Here is an 18,401-nt window from a genome sequence, read left to right as displayed (position 1 = left end):
AGCAAACTCCTAGGGTCCAGTTATTACTATGGCTGATGAAGCTGGACCAGGCAGAGACCACAACAGACACTGGACACAGGCAAGACCTTCCTTCACACTTACTGCTCAGCAAAGAGGCATTAAAGGAACACAGAGAAACACAAAAAGAGGTTTTGGCAAAGCCCATACCACACAACACAGATGTGCTGCTGTGGGCATTTAGCTAAAAGCCAGCTACAAACTGCTTTCTCTGGCCTGGACTCACTTGTCATCCCCTAGCATGAACACCACATTTGTTGGGGCAGAGCTGCCTCTTTGTCCTTAGAACAACAGGGTCTTTGTCCACAAGTGTCGGGCTCTCAGGTGCTGCTGCTCTATAATAGCAATAGAGCATGCTGAAAATCAGTCCAGATTAACACAAACCCTTGATGTCTCCTTTCATGAAGGAAGTCTGCTCCTCACAGGTGCTGATACTGCCCCCATGGAGGATTCTCTCCCTCCTCCCTGCAGTGAGGATGTGTACTCAGTGGACAGCTCTTAATATCTAGGCTGGGACACGGTCATCCCTGAAAAGTGTCTTTCAGTTTATATCACTGAGAGCTGTATTTTTAATAAAGTGACTGTGAAATGAACAGACAGTGGCAGTCAGCAACAGACAAGTGCACCAGCGATGACCATCAGTTCCCTTTCTGCAAGTTTGAACAGAGAACTCATCCCAACCATAAGCAAGGAAGGTTTAGTGCTGCTATTTCAAAACACAGAGTCAGAGCACCCTCCCCCTGGAAAAAAAAATCAAGCCCAAACACAGTCTTCCTGCCACATACAATGACACTTATTTCTAGTGTTCAGTTTGCATATACTCACCTAAAAGATTTTAATCTGCCCTCCCTTCTCATGAAGGTGCCCTTGTCCCTGGCTTTTCTTTTGCCTCTAGTTGAGCACACTGAAGGGCCTATGGAGAATTATAACAGAGCCCACTGGACATCCCTTTACCCCTCTTGCTGCATACTAGCCTTGGCTTTTTAGACTCTTTCCTACTTAGTTTCCCACAAGACAGCTATCATCTCCACCCTATTCCAGCCTCTAGTGGCATTGAGATTGTGTTGTCTTGAAGACAACTGCAAAGGCAACAAAAAAAAATCTCTCTAATACCTCTCTTCAGAGCTGAGATACCTCAATTGATAATAAATCCCCTCCTTCTCTATTTGCCTTTCAAAGGAGAGTAAACTTTGAGATTTACTTACAGCACCTACTACAGGCATCTGCCTGCCTGAAATACAGTTAAGGTAATCCTGAAAAGCTGTACAGAAAGGCATGTATGTGAAACAAACTCCAAAAGTTCCAGCTCATGCAGTTTCAGCCAGCAGAAGCTCCCACACATGGTGAAATTGTTCTTGTCAGTAGCCAGCAAACACACATCATTTAGTAGCCAGAGATGTCTTAGCATCATACAATAGTTTGGAAATTCATAAGAAAATTGCTCCTCCCACATACTGCGTGCAAAGCATAAGACAGACATTTCAACTGCCCCGATTTCTTCAGTTGCAAAGCATGCTGTCCCACAAGGCTTTAAAAATGAAAGAAATAGTTAAGTGTCCTACCTCATAGACATCTATGCTAGATCTGGTCAGCAGCAGCAGTCCTCTAAAGCAGGTAGAAAGTCAACTCACTCGTGCACACACAAAGCATCCTCACTAACAGGTGAGGACAGTTTGTGGATTGTTTTGATCAAAATGGTAATTTTCCGTGCTGTTCAATTACAATATAAAATCAGGCACATTAGGCTAAAAGTCTCAGAAGCTATTAAATCTTGAGAAAAGATAATTAATTAAATTAGATTTTCCTGTTCCCAGAAGGCCATTGTGAGTTATATACAAAGTACAGAATGCAATGGTCCCATTTAATTGCATCATGTAGGTTTGGGGCTGATAGCAAGTAGTTTGTCTTGGGAATTGTTAGTGGAAAATATTAGATTTGCTCATACAACACTGGTTTTGGACTAGGCACTGAGCAAACATTTGTAATGGTGAGGCAATAATAAAGAAAGCCCTTCACGTGAGGGTCCCTGAGACTAAGATTCATCTTGAAACGAGAGCGAGCTCAACCATTTCCAAACTCAACCTCCGATCTACCTGCTATCACAGCATTTGGAAACTAGTTACAACTCACAAGTAGAGTTGAGTCTTGTATGTGGGCATGCCTAGTGCTGACAAGCTTGTGAAAAGCAATGCAGGAAGAGTACCAGCCTGCAGCCCTGCTCAGAGGTACAACCGGCAGGAATACTAGCACTGAGGATCAGGTAGCAAACAGAGATAACAGGAGCTATCCCAACATCATGTCTCTCCCAAGTGTTTGTAGTCTCAGTTTTCTACTCTGAAATGAGCAGGACAAGAACCAGCAAGAAGGAATCTCCAGAGACAAGCACATGGTACAATCCAGTTCCTGTCACTATTGGCCTTAGATAGAAGCGAATTTCATTTGTCCCCACCTGCAGGAGCTGCAAAGTCTTAAAAGACTGAAGTGCACTGAATTCTGCAGCTGGGAAGGACAGCAGCACTGTCAAGATGTTTAATTCTTCACACATTCCTGCTTGTTTTGTCCTCAGCTCTGGCATCAAAGCTCCCTTTTGCTCTGGGGAGGAGGAGGAAAAAAACTATGTCTGAGAATTTCAGTTCAGGAGCTGCTTTTTTAAAGGTTCCCTGCCAAAATCCTTCTATCTGATGGATTTTACAATGTCACAGATTATGCTGCATACTGAGCTCCCAAGGCCTTATTTGTGAACACTGAATATTTGTTGAAAAATGAAGACATTAATGCCCCACTTATAAAAATCAATTCAGTGGATGTCAGCATACAATGCTGTCTCATCTCTCCTAGAAGAGATTCCCTCTTCTGTCCGACTTCCTCCACAGTCCTTTGTAGCCCAAAAGGTCCTTTTCTATTTAGAAAACAGCACTTTCTTGATGCAGTGGGAGGCTTCTATTAGCTATCTGCTCATTCACTGAGATTTGTGGGGTTGAACAGAAACGACTATGGATGACAGGAGATGGCATGAAGCCATTTCTGACTCCTGAGAAAGAACATGAAATGATTGAGAGGGGATCTGATCAATACTTGTAAATACCTAAAGGGCGCATGTCAAGAGGATGGGGCCAGACTCTTCTCAATACTGCCCAGTGACAGGACAAGGGGCAACGGGCACAAACTGGAACACAGGACATTCCATCTCAACATGAGGGAAAACTTCTTCACTTTGAGGGTGACAGAGCACTGGAACAGGTTGCGAAGTCTCCTCCTCTGGAGGTATTCAAAACTTGCCTGGACATGATCCTCTGCAACTTGCTCCAAGTGATCCTGCTTTAGCACAGCAGGAGTTGGACTAGATGATCTCCAGAGGTTCCTTCCGACCCTTCTGTCCAGGCAACGACTGATGCCAAGGTAGAGACTTATACAGCCCAGACTATGTGCTGAGCATATGCAGAAAAGGGGTTGAAAGGTTTCCACTTTCAAAAACTAGGAAGTGAAAAGCTGAGACTTAGTTATAATGACATTCTCCAAGATTGAGGTTCTCTGATAATAATTTTAAGAAGTTACGTGGAAAAAAATCATACTAAAAATTTCATTTTCACCCAAATGTCAGTTTTCATCCTCAAAGTATCTTAGTAAAATGCCTTTTACCAGCATCACCCAGGGGTGAGAAAGCTTCTATACCTTCCCCACTTTGCAACTTGTCTCTTTAAACACAGCCTAGTCCTAGACATTGTTTCCCATATGCTGCAAATAGATGCTGTCTTGAAGGCTCAAGAATTTGTTCTGGGGAGAAATTCTCCTTCAAGAAAAAAGGACTGAAGTCCCAGTTCCACTCTTCTTTACTTCCTTATGCCATGCAAAACATGTTCAGCAGTGCCGTGGAAATGTGAAGTCTACAAGGCGTGCCTGCATGTTCTCCAGACTCACCTCTGGACCACCCATTGCTGATAACATGCAAAATAGCTGACAAGGGGGTGCTGTTAATGTCAAATGGCAACCCATCTGCTAAGCTGATTAACACTGATTTAACACAAAAGCTGAGTCAACAAAGACTGGTGCCAAATGAAAAATTTTCCCCTTAGTAACAATATGAGTGACTAATTAACAATCAATAATCCCAATAAAAATTGACATTAAAGTCCATAAGGGGCACTGTGCCAATAGCTGATCATTTGTGCTAATGAAGCAAGAAAGCCTGCCTGGGTGCAGACAGAAGCATGTGTGGCAGTTCAGACTGAGATGATACAACTTGAACAGTCACCCAAAGACCAGATGGAAACTAACCTGAGACTTCCTTTACCACTGCATTTCAAAATATTTGGGGTTTCACACACACATTTTCACTCCCTGCAGCCTTTACAAGCTCAAGATACAGGTAGCAACGTGAAACTTCGACCTGCACTTTACAAGTAGCCTGAGCTCACAGTCCCTTCTGGACTTGAAAATGGAAGCACATAAGGCCACTAGTCCACCCACGGGGGGCTCAAATGCCACAGAAAAGTGATACAGCAAGCAGAGGGACCTGACAATATTTGTGAGGAATGACCTCAAGTTCTTGGAGACTGTGATTGTCTTTCGGCTCAGTGTAACCCTGGGCCTCAGAATGCTTCTGCAGTAAAAGTAATAGCCATCATCATTTTCCATAAGCAGATCACTGGATCTTACTGACTCAAGAAATGCAGCAATTATGGCAATGGCTCCCTTGGCTCCATTTCAACCTAGTCACTAATCTCTTTGATACAAAGAGATAGACAGCTCAGCTCCTCACAGCAAGAACATCCTGTGATTTCTCAAAGCCTTTATTCAGGGACAGACATCAGACCTCAGAGGAACTCAAAAAGCACTTTTCTGCACTGCCTTCTCTGCTGCAAACTCAAAACCACACTCCTTCCTTAGCTGTACCAGGAGAGAGTGCATTTTTCCTGCCTGCCAACACCCTGAAGTTCATGTTGAGATGCCGTCCATTACAGACAGTCTACAGCCAGGAATAAAGCAGGCAACCAGAAGGAAAACCCAAAGGCCTGGAACAGCCCTATGGCCTTAGCTCCAGCTGTCTTTTGGTTTTAACAGCAGAGGTTTTGGAAGGGCCCATCTCAAACCTCTGCAAGAAGCATGGCCATGCCAAGAATCTGCAAGCAGTGAAACTGGCAGAGTGGCTTCTTTCCCACACGGCACAGACCGGAGGCTGCTTCTATCAGTGCTACAAGGGTGGAAAGAAGGTTTATGTTCCAATCTTGGCAGCCTGAAGGCTCAGTTTCCCCCCTTGAGATGCTGCTCCTGTTTGGAGCAAGGCAGGGATTCATCACTTGAGTCCTCTTCTCTACAGAAACAGTGCCTACTCCTTCTACTCTCTCTCTCCACTATCTTACCTTATTTGGGTAAACCATGGAGCCAGCACTTAAGAGGACTGACAGCCGCCTCCTCTCCACAGAGCAGCCATTTCTTTAACCAGCTTGGTTGGCAGCAGTCCGTCTTGAATCCAGACTTTGTACTGAGCACAAAAGCAAGAGTTGGGGCTCTGGGTCAGGTTATTCAGAGAGGTGTGAGGCACTCATGTGAGAGCCTGCCCTACTGAACTTTTGAGCATGGTCAGCTGTGCAAAATAGACTGTCATATGTCTAGCGCAAGAAAACAGCAAAGGAAAAAAACAAATACTCATGCCTCCAACCAAAACCTCCAGACCCAAGCTAACTCTACAGTTTGAAGCAATCATCAATTTTTTCCCCCCCTCAGAGGTAGGTTAGTTCCTTACATGGCATTTGTGGCAGGGAAGCCAGTAGTTATGGGATGGGAACTTATGCCAGAGCAAAACAAATTTGATCAGAATGAGAAAACCAATGGAAAGGGCAAGCAGCTGGCTTCAGTTAGGGCTTTTTTTTTTTAGAAAACATCTGCCAAGGGATTCAAATGAGAATGGCAAGCTCCCTGGAGCACAAATACGCACAAGTGGAGACACTAGTCTATTATTTAGAGATGTGGGATTTGACCATATGTCAGCACATGCAGAGTACAGTTCACCCCTTGCAGATGCTGCAGGCACAGAAAGACATATCAGATGCCTCTGTGGGACAAGACCCTTGTGGGAGAGAGGTACTGGGCTGGCAGGATCTCATATCCCCAGGAGATAGGGCTGGGAGGGATTACCAAGGTCAGCTAGACCACCATCATGCCTCCAAACTAAAGAGAAAGAGCATCGGGGTTAAGAACAAAAAAAGGCACAAGGACTAGAAGTTCCTGCAGTTCCTTTTAACATCATCTGTGCTTGTCTTGGCTTCACTGGGCCTGAACACTGAATATCCCGAGATACTAGAGAGGGGGAACTCAATGGCTTTAAACTAAAATAGGGTAGATTTAAATTAGATGTTAGGAAGAAATTTTTTCCAATGAGGGTGGCAAGGCACTGGAACAGGTTGCCCAGTGAAGTTGTGAATGCCCCATTCTGGAAATGCTTAAGGCCAAGTTGGATGGACTTTGAGCAACCTGGGCTAGTGGAGGGTGTCCCTGCCCATGGCAGGGGCACAGAACTAGATGATCTTTAAACATCCCTTCCAACTCAGGCCATTGTATGACTCACACTTGCCACTCCTCTAACCAGGTTTTAGCATGGCAGACTCTCTCCTGCCCTGGGATGCCACCATTGCAACATGGCTGCACATAGCACTACTGACTGCTCATTTCAGCAGCTTTGTGATAGGAACATGGAGACTGGTGTCAATGGAGCATGACTGGGGGAGTCTGGAAGCTCCAGAAAGCACAAACAGCAACAATAGTGCTCTGAGATTGGCAGGTGTCAGTGGCACCCCAATTAACCTGGCATGACGATCCAGCATACATCCATGTGCAGCTTCCCAGGTTACCCACACTGGGGAAACAAAGCACAAACTAAAAAAACAAAGGATAGCCTACCTTCTAAGCTTTATGAAGGAGGGGAATGCTGTTATCCTTCCTATACAGACAACGAAACTGATACACTGAGTGAGAAGTCTCTTCAATGACTTTGCCAGCTGGAGCTGGGAATTCACCCCAGGTTTCCTGATCTAACAGTCATATCTGTTTTACATACTTGCCCATCCTGTTTCTCAGCCACAGCCTGCACCTCTCTGCTGCTAGCAATGACAACTGGTTTCCCCAGAGCCCTGGTAGCATCCAGCTGGAGATTAGTGCATAACTGTCACAGATACCATCTTCCATCTTGGACACTGATGGCCTTTTTGCAAGATTCAAACATCTGGAGAGATAGTTGTTGATATGTTTGGGCCCATGACAGAGAAGAGAAAGTACAAGGAAATAAGGGCAGCAAGTGCACACTAAGTCCCTTTCCTCCTGCTTCAGGGCTGTGGTGAGAAGGTGGGAGAGGGACAAAGGCATCACAAAGGAAAATGACTCATTAAGATTTATCAGGATTTACCTCCAGCAGCATAAACAAGTGCAGAGATAAGGACTGTATCAAACTTCACACTCAAGCTGGCCTCCATGGGACTCCTGAGGTTAATGCCTCCATTTAAATGGAAATTGAGTATAAAATTGTTAGTACCTGTTTGCAAAACAGGCCCCAACAAATTTTAAAGAATCTTTGTCAGTACAGTTCCCAGCAAGTGTTCCAGTTACCACATCTCAGCAGGCTAGACCTGACTGAAGGTCGGTCCCAGTCAGAAGGACTGCTCTCCAACAAGCTGAGCCTCTCTGCATGAGTAGTGTCCCCAGAAGATTTCACCTGGATAGGGAGGATAAACTCTGGAGACAAAAAAGCCAATTCAGAAAGATGAGGTCAGCCCCTGAGCTAGGTAGACAATAAATCAGCCAAGAGAAATGGGTTATATGCAAGCAGGGACAAACCAGAGTGAAAAGACTCAAAGTAGTTCAGCAGTGCCTAGAAGGAAAAAAAAGTCTGAGTTGAGATTGTCATTAAACTAAAAAGGTTCTTACAGTAAGAGAGGCAGATGAAAAATTGACAGTTTACACAGATTAACTATTCAGCTACCTCTGACGGAGCCATGCATCTAATATTGCAGGAGAGATGGATTCTGGCTGCCCATAAAACCGTCAGAGCCACTGACTGTGCCCAGGCTAGATCCAACCAATACTGCCCATATTAACCCAGCTGGCAAGGTCTGATTGCAGCTTGTCAAACACAGTGGGTCTCCGATACTTTCCCATGTTGCAGCAAACAGCATAACCAGAGATAATATTGACCCAAAGTTTTTCTTTGGATTCTTTTGAAATGAATCTGGTTAGAAAGTGGGAAGAATCACAAAGTATCTGTGTTAGGTGGGGTTATATGAAAATAATGCAGAAATAGGTGGTTTGTTTTTCTGCTTTGACCTGGAATTCAGTAGTTGAATATGATGACAATCCAAAATCAACAATAGGATGTAAGTATTTCTCACACAATACAGCCAATAGTAAATCCATTAATTAAAAGCCCAGACAATTAATTTAAATTTAGCAATCATTTACACATAAAGGGAGCTAATTTTACAAAGAGGAAACAAATAACTCAAAGTATTACAGCCATGTTTCATCTGTCTTTAAAAACTCCCCAAAATCTTCAGTAGACAAATCTGGAGGGACTGTTATCCCACATTAAGCTTTAGTGAAGCGAGGCAAATTTTTAAGGTATTGTGCGGATGGTTGCAAGAACCATGTCTATGACTAACTCACTCTATTTTTATAAAGAATGGTATAAAAACCTAATTTGACAATTTACTTTTAACAGTCATCAAATCAAGCTATTAAAGCCTTTTTTCTTTTTTAAAGAACACCCTAAGGACATATAATTAATAGCTAATAAGTTCAAAGAAAAAAATTTCTCAAGTACAAGCCAGAAATGGTAAGAAAGGTCTAGGGTTCCTTGTTTGTTAGGCCCCACTAAAACCACACTCCATCTGTTCCACCAGCTAAGAGTTTTGCCCAGCATTAATCAAGTTACTCATTGCAAGCAAATGACATTCCAGAACTAGTAATTTGTGCTTTTTTTAATCCTACTCTCAAGACCCATAAGATTCCTGCAAACATGGTTCCTAATTAAATTTATTCCCCATAATGAAAAATCTTCGCATATTGCTTTGAACTTCTGTTGTTTCTCACTGTTCACAAGGAACATCTCTGCTACTCAGAGCCACAGTGAGCACTCAAGCCCTGTGGTAGGCTTACTCTGTAGACATTCTAAACTTTTATTGACAAGAGCTGACACTTGAGAAAATTACTGGCATGTTGGACATTTCAGCAGGAGAGAGAGCATGCTAGAGCAGGTTTTTTTCCAGCCATCTCATGTACAAGAATGAAAATCACATCTAACCACACACACAGACCCCAAATGTGCAGACAGCTGGGAGCCTTCCTGACTTGGAGAAATACAAGCCAAACTTCTAAGCTTCCTAGCTGGCTTACATTCATCTTGCCTTTCACCTTCCCTGCAAGTCACTGGTTTGTGGTACAAACTTCTTCCCTGAGGAGTTTACCACTAGAGCAGTCTGAAATAGGGACAAAAGGAAAGCTTTATAACCACAGTTTACTGGCCAGATACGGAGGCACAGATTGATTTAAGTGCTCAGGCTTGAATAGGCATCCCTGGTGGTGATACACACTATGCACAAGGTAAGGGCCAGTGCTCAGCCTCCTGCCATAGCTTCTTCACCACCTCATCTCCTGAGCACAAGGGGCTAAGCCCTGCACAGCAGCCTGAAGATATGCCAACTTCAGGAGCTGTGGCCTTAGGGGAGAACATCACCTGAGAACTTGATCCTCTACAACCTTAAATCCTGTCTGTGTCTCAGCCAGCTGAGAACAAAGGGAAAGCATGCAAAAACCAGCAACACCACCTCCTGTCCAGAATATACTTACAGCTTCCAGGAACCCTGTATGTATGAGAGCAATTTCAGGCTGGAGTCAACCAACATGTCCCTAAAGCCATCATGCAACTCCTCTCTTGGCTCTGGCCTCAAGTTTCCCTCTTAACCTGTGTATGTCAAAGTGCTGAATGCAGGGGGAAACATGCTGGGTTTTGCCAACAGAGAGGACCAAAAACACACCAGTGACTCCATGGAAGAGGAATCTGGGTGGAGAAAGAGCCTTAAAAGGGAAACACTTGGAAGTGCCACTGCCTGGAGAGAAGTATAAAAAAAATCAGATTTTATAAATATATAACACTTCACTGCATTGCTGTAGAAAAAACTCACACTGCCATGTTTAATTTATTTCAGACTTGGAAGAATAAATCTCATTAACGGCTAGTGCTTTCTTTTCACAAGGAGAAAGCATGTGTTCACACTCAAGATAACTGCAAACATCCATGGCTTTAAAAATAAACCCTTGTGCATCAGCATGATTTCTGAATCCATGGCTGCAAGTGGCTCCAGTTTGAGCAGCCCTACAAGGATGATGTTAAAGGCAGCAAGAAGGGACCAAAGCGAGGGGAGCATGAGGGGGAAAGCAGTCCTCTTACATGGAGAAATTTCTCCCTGTAAGCACAAGCACTACTCTGAAGCCGAAACTATAAAAGATGTTGTCCCCCACTATGACACCACCTGGTAAAAGCAGAACTACACATTGTTCAGTGCCTGGTTGTCACCCTCTCACATTCAGCTCCCACTGCACTGAGCTGTTAGAGAATCTGAAAACCCCTGTACATAACCATCTCCACATCCTAGAAACAGAAGCATGGCATAATATTTTTCAAGATAGTGCTTACCTGAAACTAGGGTTAATCCTCTACTGCTGCTATAAAGTGAGTGTTAGATCAGCTTGAAATTATTCAGCTGTCAGTTCTAAAGAGAAAGAAATCACTACATGTTCAAAACATTGGATGCAGCACTGCTCTTCCCAAATCATTCATATAACCTATTCCTTCTGCTTGTCTGCCCTGATTTCTTCCTCTGTGGACTCTGCAGGCATTTGCAAAGGGTGTCTGTGCTGCATGTGAGAATTAGTTGGCCAAAAGCATGGATTATTATTCCAAGGCTTTCAGCAATGTTGAAATAAAAGAAAATTTGAATGTATCCTGATCTGGAAATAAGAGATCAATTTTAAAGTTGTCCAAAGATTCAGAAGTTAATGAAAAAATCACTTGGCTGTATGTTTTCTGTAAGGCACATTCCTTTTGATCATTAAGCTTTTAGTTACCTTGCAGAAATAAAGTTACACAGAATTTTGAGACACAGTCATTTGAAAATGGAAAGTTAAACATTTCAATAATAGAATATTGAAAATAACTATTGTGCTTTATTTAAGGATACACACAAATTTTAACTAAAAAGATACGCGAACTGTGTCTGGAAGTATTTCTGTACCAAATATGCATCTCAGGAAAAATGTTGTTGCTGACTCCCCTTAGCTGAGCAGTATCTCAGAGAGCCAAGAGTTCAGGATTATCCCTGCTAGAACTGCCTGCAAAGAGACTGAGGGAAAAATGCCACACCAGGAAGCAGGTGATTTAACATAACTTTTTTGTCTGTGGGGCTTACATCTCACCTGCCTCTGTTCTCTGTAAGTATAACAAGATAACTTCATCTTAGGCTTTGTTCCACTCCTTTTGCTTTCTCAGCCTTCACATTCCAAGTTTCTTTCCACCAAATTAAATAAAATAGAAGATGCAGAAAGCAAGGTGCCAGGTACTACAGTCAATGCAGAGGCACTACTCTGATCTGTCACCTGAAAGCGACATTCTTCCTTCAGAGATCAGAATGTCCCTTTGAACATAGCTTAACTTCTGCAGAAAGCTGACTTGCCACTGATGACCGAAGGAGGCAATACGAAGATAGAACCGAGTTTGTAACAAGATTTTCTTCTTTTAAGAAAGTTCTTTGTAGATCCCGTTTGGTCTGATTCTAGCATCTTCAGCACTTTGAGCCATGACAGAAAACATGCCAGCAAGTAATGACAGAAGGTTGTCATCAGGTGAGTTAGAGTGAACATGATATTCCCAAAGCAAGTATGAGTTACACTGTTTTGCCAACACAGTTTGCTGTGTACCTCACAGTCAAGTAACTCTGTAGCCAAGGTTGACACATGACAGAACCTTAGTGGAGTGGCTTTTTGCAAGGAACCTTTTAGTAATAGAAAGCTTTCTTAAAATTACATCAATGTTCGCAACCCAGCTATCACTCAAGTTCATTAAGCCTGTGATGTCTTTATTGAAGTAACATCATCGCATGAGCATTTGCAGCTTTGCTAGGGTGATATTTTTTTTGTCCTCCAGACATCAGAGCTGGCAGTCAGAACAATTGCTCAGACCTGCTTCTTGGCCAGACAATTAGCCTCAACACTGGCATATATCCCCTAATTAGAATAAGCATAGAACAGAATATTTCTGTTGAAAGGAACCTACACCAAACATCTAGTCCAACTGCCTGACCACAAGTTAAAGCACATTAAGGCCATTGCCCAAATGCCTCAAACACAGACAAGCTTGGGGCATTGACCACCTCTTTAGGAAGCCTGTTCCAACGTTTGAGCACCCTCTCTGTAAACAGATGCTTCCTAATGTCCAGTCTGAACCTCCCTGATGCAGTTTTAAACCATTCCCACGCATCCTATCACTGGATACCAGGGACAAGATATTGTCATCTTCCTCTCCACTTCCCCTTCTCAGGACTGTAGAGACTTGCTTACTTGACTTAAGACATAGTGGAATTGCCTGCTGCTGTGCTTCTAAAAGGTGATTCTTAAAGACTGACCAGAACTCACGGATCCCTAAGCCCTCAAAAGTAGATTCCCAAGATATTCTGCTAAATAGCTCCCCAAATAGCTTAAAGTTGGCTCTCCTGAAGTCCAGGGTAGCAACTCTGCTGTCCTTTTTTCTCTCATTACACCGAAAATTTTAAAACCTAACTGTTTCATGATCACTGTGGTTAAGACAATTTAACCAACAGCTGAGACAATTAACCAGCAATTAAATTTATTCTCCTTTACTGATTACATCTGTTTTAAACCAGTTATCATATCAGTCCTGACTTATGAATAAGTATCCAAAACCACATCAACTGTTGCCAGCAGCTCTTTCAAAGCACCTGATTAGTCTCATAAGCCAGTTGCATGATTTCTCTATTCAGCAGGTGCCGTGAATCACTTTGCACTCTGGCTCCCAAAGAGTAAATGCTAAAAGAGTAAATCTCCTCTCTCCTATATGTTATCCACAAAAGGAAGCATGACATTCACCATTAGGTCAAAGCCATTAAACAAAAAAGGACTAAATTTAAGGGGGATGAGTAAACTGGATGCTATTAATGGTATTATTTCACTTTAATACTGCAGCAGCACCAAGGCAGCCTATGTTATGTTGGTGCCATACAGAGATAAAGAGACAGTTCCTTCTCAAAATATTAGTTACTATTGCATGACCTCACAGGAGAAAGTAGACCACCTATACCACAAACTTAGGTATTTTGAGGTGTAAGCATCAAAGTCAAGCTCCATTTAAAGAGTTCTGTCTACAAAAGTCCATTACTTGGGCTGGATACTTTTCCCCCAGCAGAGAAGAAACTTGCCTCCTTAGCAGAAGTCTCTCACTTCAGAGAAGTCAAAACTATAGTTGCAATTAACTTAAAACTGCAACTATGACCTAATTTGGCATACCCATGCTACTTTCAGTCTAGTCAATGTGAATAACAGCAACAAAGACAGGGCGTCACTCACTGTGTTAGCAATCCAAGTATAACCTGTCCAGGGATCCCACTCGCACAGTGTTGCTGCTTACCCATGCCTAGCCCTGTGCTGTTGCATCTGCACTGCCAGTATTACAGGTGCTGGCTCCGTTAAGCTCATGTTCTACAAATATTTCCTTCTTCTGCACTACACTAACGTAACCACAGTGATCCCTGATCTGTGCCCTGAATTATACTGATAGAGGGCAATATTAAGCACAAGGCCACAAAGCATCCTTAAATACACTGACAACCTCAGAGACAGAAAACCCAAGTTCACTTTAAGTGAGCTCATACTACTTTAACTGCATATTCATCTCCGAGTTACATATTTTACTGTTTAAACACATGCAGTTCAAGCCATGGAAATATTTTATATGGCTAGAGCCAAGAAACCATACCCATTTCATGGCTCTGTTCAAGATTTTACTGCAGAGAAAGTACCTGTCTACCTATATATGTATAAAGGCCTCAGACCAATAGTCCAAGGCACAGATGTCTTTGCCAACAGAACTGAGCTAACAGAAAATGAGAAGAAAAACTTTATACACACACATAGAAGATACATATCATCTGAGGAGACATAACTGGAGTCAGTGTCTCCCTTGCTTTGAAGAAGGCTAACAGTGTTCGCTGTGGCTCACAATGCCTCTAGAATTAGGTAAACTGCATCTTAATGGAGAGCCACAGTATGAGGAGAAATCACTCATGCAGTATGGACTTTCTGCAACACAGCTCTGGCAGCAGGGAAGTTCATTAGCAATGCGAATCTTTTGTTCTGGGAGCGGGAGGGGGCTAGGTTTCTTTTAAATACCCTCGCTGCAAACCATTTTAAATGGAAAACAGTTACAGGGAACAGAATGAATCCAGACACATCTGTCTTGCACCATCCTAGCAAAATGAAGATTTTAGAAATGCTTTTTTTGGTTTTAATTTTTGTGGTTACTTCAGTTAGAGGAGCAAAGGAGACAAGAATTTCCTGCCTTGGCGAGAGTCTGAGGAACCTCCACTTGAAGAGTCCTATCCCACCCCGGCATAAGAGCACACTGCACCAAGGCAACGTGGCCCCAGACACTCAAATGCAGTTAGTTATTGATATCACTGACAGATAAACTGAGTCACCCACATAAATTACTCCATGCACGTGGCTCATGAATGTCAGATGGGACAGCATGTGACAGGGAAACACTTCCATTACATTACGTGAAGCAGTCTCATCCCCCTCTCCAAACACCCTTGACAAACTTGTGACTGAACCTCATAATTCTTCTGGCCCATTTCTGTTTCTCATTGCCTTAACTGTGCCTCCATTTGAAAACTGAAGACAAAACCTATATTCCCTTTAACCTGACATTGAGTGTTAAGCTTGTTTTTAATTGTTATTCTAATCTTGATAGATTAGCACATTGAGAAACATGGAAGATGCTCATCTTTATTTTAAGGTCTATCCCCACTTCATAAAGACAGTTGCAAGCTGGTTTTGTCCCCTTCTTACCTGGCAGCTAGTCCATCCCTGATGAAACCATCAAAGGACTGACTGAAAGCTATTTTCCTTGTTCTGTGCTAAGTGCTTCTCCAGCAACTCAAGTGCTTGCAAGAGAGATAGTTATAAGCAGGGAATATTAAAGGGAGGGGGAAAGCAATGCAGTCAGGGTTTTGCTTTGTATCCTTCACAGATCAAAACCAAGTAATCGCTAAGGAGAGAAGTCTCTACATGATGCCACCTTCCTGCTTCAGTGAAGGCTACTTGTGTTTTGCTGCATTAAAGCAGCTGAATGTATTGGGGGTTTTTTAATCTCCTGGGATCGCAACTAGTCACAGCACAGACTCACTCTCCTGGCCACTGATGGTGCCTCAACATAGATTTGACATGTTATTGCAACATCACTGGAGAGGGGAAACCCTCATTTTGAGTGCAGCAAGGAGTTCAGCTGCACCATACTGGGGTGGAATTAAGCCACATATCCTGCACTGGCAAGTTGATCCCCCACTTCCAAGCCAAAGGAAGGTTTTACTTGAAGGCCACCATTGTGCTTACCTCTTCATTCCTGCACCTATGCATAAGCCATGAGGAATTTCACAGTAACCAACACAGTTTCACTAATGTGACAGCAGCTTGAACCAGCATCAGTGTTTTCCTGCATTCTCTTACTGCCTCTCTAGCTCAAAAAACACACTTCTAAAAACTGTGAAGTGGTTTGATTTTGATTTTTTTTTCCCCTCCACACTGCCAGGCCTATCTGATGGCCGCACAGGGATTTTTGGTTTCTTTTCCTCCTGAGTCTGCTCCTTTAAATAGATTAGAGCTCTTAGAATTTCTTCTTGCTGATTGCTTCTGCACATCTGTCTCTCCTGCACAATAGAAAAAGCCATTTGTGGTTTCCTTGACAAAAAAAAAAAAGAGCTGAATTTAACCAGCCACCTATGTTGAATCAAACACCAGCCTGCATCACTGCAAATTGTAGACACAGGTTTCCCTAAGACAGTACCCATGCTTACTGCGTAAGACTTCAGAATAAGCAGTATTAAGCATAATTTTTCAATCTCTTCTCCTCAGATAGGTAAACACACAGCCAAAGCAGCAAACCGTTGATCAAAGGTACATTAGTGTGGCCAGGAAACGGGGTTATTGCCGAAGAAAAGACTAAAGCATGGGATTTTCCACAAACTATGGTCCAAGGCCCTGCGTGCCGCATGTTTTCGGCAAGTCTGTCCCACTTATCCTATAATTCTTCACTGAATATATCACTGGGTCCTTCCTGGCAAAGTCCTACAGTCAGCTTGGCTCAATCCTCTGACACCAATGCATGTAATGGATACCTGCCCAATGTCTCAGGCAAAGGTTAGTCAGTCATCCATACACACTATACAGTGGCTGTGGATAAATTTGGCTGGGATGGCACAAATCTACAGTATTTAACACAATAGATGATTTAAATGAGAAACTATGCATCTGAGAAAAAGGAATATCCCCTGTGGGTTTTTTCTTCAGTTTTCACTTACACAAACTGCTCTGTCTTGTGGTAAACCCCCGGAAATGTAACACAATGAGGAGGATAGAAAAAAGCAGAACCTGCACATCACTCCCAGGTCAACTCATGGCAACTTCAGTTAACACCAGCAAGTGATGACCACCTACAGCAGTGAGAGTTTGGCCTCTGAATTCCCCACAATTCCACAAGACATTTCCAAGGTTCATTGCAAATCTTGGAAGTGACAGCAGCGACTAAGTTATGTGCATTTCCCAAGGTGCAGAACAAGCTTGATGCACACACAGTCTGTACCACTGATCTCAGCTCTGAAAAGTGCTTGTACACAGCTATTTCCTCATTCCAGCAACTAGAGGCTCTGCTACTTTGGCAAAGGAAGGTATCTCCACAGGCATGAATTTAAATATAAATGGAAAGCACAAGCAATTCCACATCATGGAAAAACCCAGTGTGCTCAAACAGATGGATTTTACAGCTTGAATTATTGCATTTCATTGTCTTGTGCTGGCAGAGTCCAAGCTTTTTTATAACACAAAAGCAACCGTGGGTTGCTGACAGGCTGTTATTTCGTAAAAGAAAAGCAAGTGGGCAACCACATCGTGGGGCATTCTGTTCAACACAGAGGACAATGCCCTAAGGTCAGCCTGGGCCCAGACTAGTCAAAATGTTATATTTCACCCATGATAGATGCTTTCAATGAAAAACTTAACACTTCCCACAAGAAAAAATGAGAAGAAACCAATCAAAGTTCTGAAGAAAAAGTATTATGTCACTTTTGTTACCACTGCAGGTAGTAGCTCTGTCACATTTTAACACCTTACTCCCTTTTCATTTCTTCCATACATGGTTTTGGAGGGCCTGGAAGCCATCTTTTGTATTTTACACCCTCTCCCCTCATAAAGGCGGAAAAACAAGTTCCACAACATTTCAGAATATGCCTCCAGCCTTGTTCTTGTTTATCCACCCTTTGTTCTTCAGGGCAGAGGATGCCTCATCTTTTTGCTCCTGCCACCTGCCCTTCACAGGAGAAACAAGGTGGGTAAGCCTGGAACAAATGCAGTAGCCATTTTCTGTACTGGACTAGCTGCCTGAGAAGACTAACAGACTTTCAAGAAGCAGAGAAATGCCTGTCAAGGGTGAGCTGGGGAAAAGCTGTTTAGTCCAGCAGGAGGGACTCAAAGCTCTCACAATATCAAACAGATCCATTTTTATGGTACTTCCAGGCAAAAATTAACAAGAGACCACCAAAACAGAGAAGGGCTGAGAGGGATAGAAGGGCTGAGAGGGATGAAAAAGCAACTAGCTTGTAATATATTAAGTACAAGATATGAGAGGCTTATGTCCTTACCCTAGCTGTTTTTCCATATCATGGAACACCAAAGTTTTGACAGGCAGGGTGGAGACAGCCTGTAAGCAGCTTTTCCTGCCCTTGCTGGTCCCTCTGTCCTACCTGTGCCCAGAGGGACAGGAGCAGTTTCCAGCATACAACCAAGTGCCAGTACCTTGGAGATGCTGTTTACCCCTTCCTCCCTCCCCACAACACCACCAGCCTGTTTGGCAGTGAGCAGGCTTCCTCCAGCAAACATGCTCCCAAATCCATGAACTAACAGACATAAATATTGCTGTTCTGTGCCTGAACAACAGAGCCATTCTTTGGGACAGTGCCAGCACTTCACATACTCCTTTTATTTATAGCTTCTGTGACAATTTGTCTTCCTAAAACCGCCACTGTATTCTATCTATTATTTAATGTTTTGTCTCA

General features: G+C 43.0%; 1 long non-coding RNA gene across 1 annotated transcript in view; it reads right to left on the bottom strand.

The window, feature by feature from the left end:
* LOC129196022 (uncharacterized) overlaps positions 1-9,977 on the bottom strand; it is a 175,910-nt gene extending 165,933 nt beyond the window's left edge. The window contains exon 1 of the long non-coding RNA XR_008574023.1: positions 9,853-9,977. This is a non-coding gene — a long non-coding RNA (uncharacterized LOC129196022). The remainder of the gene's footprint in view (positions 1-9,852) is intronic.
* Positions 9,978-18,401: the final 8,424 nt, after the last annotated feature.

The sequence above is a fragment of the Grus americana genome, chromosome 24 (assembly GCF_028858705.1).
Source record: "Grus americana isolate bGruAme1 chromosome 24, bGruAme1.mat, whole genome shotgun sequence".
In the NCBI taxonomy this organism is placed as follows: domain Eukaryota; kingdom Metazoa; phylum Chordata; class Aves; order Gruiformes; family Gruidae; genus Grus; species Grus americana.
This window is presented reverse-complemented; position numbering and strand designations above follow the sequence as displayed.